This window comes from Xiphophorus hellerii, chromosome 23, assembly GCF_003331165.1.
Source record: "Xiphophorus hellerii strain 12219 chromosome 23, Xiphophorus_hellerii-4.1, whole genome shotgun sequence".
In the NCBI taxonomy this organism is placed as follows: Eukaryota; Metazoa; Chordata; class Actinopteri; order Cyprinodontiformes; family Poeciliidae; genus Xiphophorus; species Xiphophorus hellerii.
Genome location: NC_045694.1, coordinates 12,149,626 through 12,154,307, shown reverse-complemented (window position 1 = coordinate 12,154,307; position 4,682 = coordinate 12,149,626). Strand labels below are relative to the sequence as shown.

The 4,682-nt window shown below is 34.6% G+C and overlaps 1 long non-coding RNA gene across 1 annotated transcript; it reads left to right on the top strand.

Moving 5' to 3' along the window:
• Positions 1–1,357: 1,357 nt before the first annotated feature.
• LOC116713876 (uncharacterized) lies at positions 1,358–4,682 on the top strand. Its single transcript, XR_004337930.1, has 3 exons — positions 1,358–4,013; positions 4,089–4,409; positions 4,565–4,682. It is a non-coding gene; the product is annotated as an uncharacterized LOC116713876 (long non-coding RNA).

Here is a 4,682-nt window from a genome sequence, read left to right as displayed (position 1 = left end):
TTTAATAAGATTTGTGGACAGTGAAATTAATTGAGTCATTTATTATTTTATGGTTCTCCTAATTAATGTAAAACCTATGAACATGATTCTAGAAATGTGGTGGCTTCAGAAATTCCTTTAGTGTTGGTAAAATAATGACCCTGGGGGTTATGTTGAGCCACTAAAAACTATCTAGCCTGTAACAACTGCACAGTTGTTGAAAGAGCGAGAGGCTACCGATTACAGGAGCGGTTATTGAAGTTATGCAGTTGTGAGGGCTTCTCAGCTGATTGCTTCTTAACTGAAAAGGGTCATAGCTCTTGGATTGTAGGTAGTTAAAGCTAGATGAATTCTCCCTCGACTGCTACCTTAGACAGATTATCTCTCCTAGACCGTGCCTCAGGGTAATACTCTGTGGGTTAGAGATTTTCTGGACCCGTTAGACGGAGAGCTGGTCAGTAGTTGGTCCTTGGGAGTTGTGAGGTTTAGGGCGGGGCTGGCTATTGCACAATAACACAAGTAATTTGAGAAAGCTTTTAACCTATTTCACCGTTGTTCCATCTCAGTTTGTCCTTCCATTTTGGTTATTGATCAATAAGTCAAAGTCCAAAACAAATCCTTTGAAAAGATCCTAGTTTACTTTTCACTGGCCAATATCAGTTTTTCAGCAACTTGAGGTAACAACTGCATAAATATACTTGTTGAAATATTTTAAACAATATATGTTTCAACTTTTAATATTTTATTTTAGCTTCAAGAGCAAGTACTTGACAGAAGGAAAAGGAACACCAGCTTCAGTCTTTCGTCTTCGTCTTTCGGTTTGTGAATTTTATTTTTTCTAGTTTTCTGATTAAGTTTTTGTCCAAATCGTATAGGTTAAGTTTCATATTATTTCACATTACTGAATTCTCTTTTTCTATATTTGTTTCCATAGTGAACAATGAAGATCCCACTCGCCTGTTTGCTGTTGCTTTTTAGCTCTGCAATCTGCCAAGATCCAATTGTTAGAGCCCGTTACAAAAAATTTATAAACCAGCATATCAACGGAAAAATGAGCCAAACCCGATGTGATGCAGAAATTAGCAAGAGAGGCATCTCAAAAACGGACAGCAATGAATGTAAGGAAACCAACACTTTCATCCTAGCTAGACCTAAACAAGTTAAACCGATTTGTGGAAGTGCAGGTGAGCCATATGGTCAAATGACGAAAAGCCTTCAACCTTTTCACGTTGTTGTCTGTACTCTGAAAAACCAAGGTGCTCGACATCCACATTGCCAGTACAGGGGGGCTAGTCGTACCAGAAGAATTGCAATCAAATGTGAGAAAGGCTTTCCTGTACATTTTGACAGAGACATTGTTGTTATTAATGAAGGGTATTAATAACAACAATGTTATTAATAACATTATGATGTAAGTGTTTACTTACATCATAAGTAAACACTGATTACTTATGATGATGCATCCAGTGGGCTTTTGTGCCTTGTTAAATAAAAAAGTTATTAATTTCCATTTCTCTGTGTCTATTTGTTAATAAAACAATACTAACATGATTTACAGTGTAAGATTAAAATAAAGGTATTCAGAAAATACTACATTTTTAGGAAAGAAAACTAATATTTCCATCAGGACTGTAATCAGAAAATTAAAAGAAGTTATGAGTTTTCCTGAGAACATACTGGGTTATTATAGGATATTGCAAAAGTCATTCTCTGCCATGGTACAGCCAGAAGAAAGCTGTAAAGAGTGATTCGTTCTGCAGCAAGTTGAGGGCATAATGGATTTATTAAGTATCTGGAAATCCTGGGGGAAATATTATACCTTTACAGTAGTGTCTTTCAATCAGATATGCCATAGATGACGTTCTCTTTTAAAATATTCAATAATGTGCAGGATCCCAAGTAAGTACAGTATTAAATGTTTAAATTATTTAATCTTTAGATTTTCCTGTCAGAATATTTTAATACAAAATATCATACCTGAATTCCCGATTACGGAACATTTTGCTTTGGTTACTTTTTGCTCAATAACATTACCAAGGTGACTTAATTTGAAGCTAGTCAGTGGTTTGTGATCCAGTGGCAGGGTTAATGACTGATTTATTATCAGTTCAAAGACTTTGTTGTCATATATTTTTCCTGAAATTCAGTTTTTTAGAGGTTTACCAGTTAATGGGTTAAATAGTATATCCGCAGTTACAAGGAGAAAGCAGAATAATTACATCTTATTTTCAAAAAGCCTTCATATTTGCATGTATATATTCTACCCAATCAGACATATTATTATTAACATCATATGCCCTCTACATGTTGGTGCCATAACAGTCAAAACACCATATAGACTTCTGGCATTTCCCATCCCACCATGACCCCTTGCACCACCTTCTGGCTCCCATTTCCAGCTGAGGGAACACCATTTTCAAAGCTAATTTTCATCATAAGGAGTCTTTTGGGCTGCACTTTGTTTGATACCTCATTAAACATTAAACAGCACTTCTATTCTTTGAAATCCTTTTCATTTTTTCTGTAACATTAAAATTTTCTAAGAAGCTTTCAGGATTTCATTTGCTGTAAGCAATGAAATAAAAAAACACTTGAAATACAGTGTGCAAAATCTGTATTACATATGGACTTCATGTTTTCAGTATAATTACTGAATGGTAACAATTAATTCAACTGTCTACCACCAGATGGCAGCACATCAAGGGAGATATGACCTTTTTCAGGTCATGTCTTGTTAACAGAAGGCTCACAGATGAAATTTGAAAGGCCTAAAAGTCCCTAAGCTCTCAGAGAAACAGTGTAACACTTAACAGAGTGAAATCATGTTTAATCAAATCCTCTGAAAATGTACAATAAAAATTATTTTAAGATAATAAATTTTACTTAAAAATTATATTGCTTACGGGATAAGCTTCTTTTCTAAAGGCTTTAAACTTTTTACGTTTGTGATTTTTTTTCATATTGAAGGTGAGTTGTTGCTCATGTCATCTTCATCTTACTGTTTTGAAATTCTACAATAGGCTTTGAGAAAAAAATATATTATTTTTTTACTTCAGGATTCACACAAGAATATACAACATAAACATTTTCCTTTGGAGAAGATGTCACTCTAGCATGCAATTTACAAACTAATTTGTCAAGTTTCTTCTTCTGGATGAAATTTGTTGCTGAAAAAAAAATACTCCAGTTCTTTTGACAATTAAAATTGGAGCACTTGTTCCATTGCTAAAACTCAGCTTTTCATCAGGAAGCAATTCACTTTTTTGAAGTACAGCAGCTGTACATACTAAAACATTGTAGCATGAAGACATCAGGAGAAAACTGAGGTGCTCCAACATCTTCATCTTCCACAAAAACAATCGGGCCCAAGATTGTTGGCCACAATATTTTAACATGATTGATGCAACACCTTCATTAATGAATTGACGTTACTAAAAGAAGTCCCAATTTCTTGCTGTTTTTTGTTTTGAAAAAATATGAGAATTAAATATCGGCTAATGCTTATATGCTTAGGAACCTTGTTGTAATATCAGATGACATGCCTTAACAATGTAATTCATTTAATTGAAACGTTAATAGTTTGTCAAACAAGGCTTGGTGAGTGCATAACATTTAATATTTTTATATTCCCCTTACTTTTCCCTTTCAGCAAGAGATAAATCTCCACAGATCAAATACAGAATTATTTTAAATAAAACTTAAATAAAGTTGACCAATGAGCACCATGAGTCACTACTTTGTTGATCATAGGTGTGACTCATGTTTACATGGAAAACTACTTATACTGCTTCACAAGTAGAGGTAATGGAAAGGAAAGGTTGTAGTGTGATTATTTTCACTATGTTGATAAATGTAAAAACAAAGAAGAGATCAATTATTAAAAAAACAGCCTCCTCCCATATCTGGGTCCCCTCCCATATAGCCACATACAGCTTCATAATATGTTTACGAGATCTAAATAATCAGATACCTCCCCTGAAATACCCGAACAATGATGATCATACTTTATACAGTTCTTCTCTTTCCAATTGGACGTGAGTATTGCTGTAAACATTAAATTATCTTGCCATTTTACATTGACGTTTATGTACATTCAATTTGTCCTTCAGGATGTACACAAGAATATACAACAAAAACTGTTTCTGTTGGAGAAGATGTCACTCTGACATGCAGCTGGAGATGTAATTCATCAGGTTACCTCTACTGGATGAAAGTTGTTGCTGGAAATTTGCCTGAAGTCTTAGGAGCAACTTATACTTTTGGTGGCATCATTGTTAACTCTACACCTCGATTCAAAACAGAAAAAGAACAAGGAACTTTTCTTCTCCATATAAAGCAAACAGAGCTGAAAGACACTGCTTTTTACTACTGTGAGGAAATATTGGAGCTACAGAAATCCCTTCAGAATGTGACTTTTTTGAAAGTTAAAGGTAATTGGAACAATTATTATCTAACTGATGCTCAACTTTCAGTTTTTAGAAGTTTCTCTGTAGGAAAAAATGTAGGTTGCATAAATTAATTCAATTTATCCCAGCGCATTCTCTGCAGACTTGAAAATGATGTATTGTTCCGTTGTACCTCTCAGGACCAGAAGCTGAAATTACCACTGTTGTCCAAGAACTCCCATCGCTTCCAGTCCATCTAAGAGACTCCGTGACTCTTCAGTGTTTGGTCCAGTCTGAATCTGATGACCGATGCAAGTT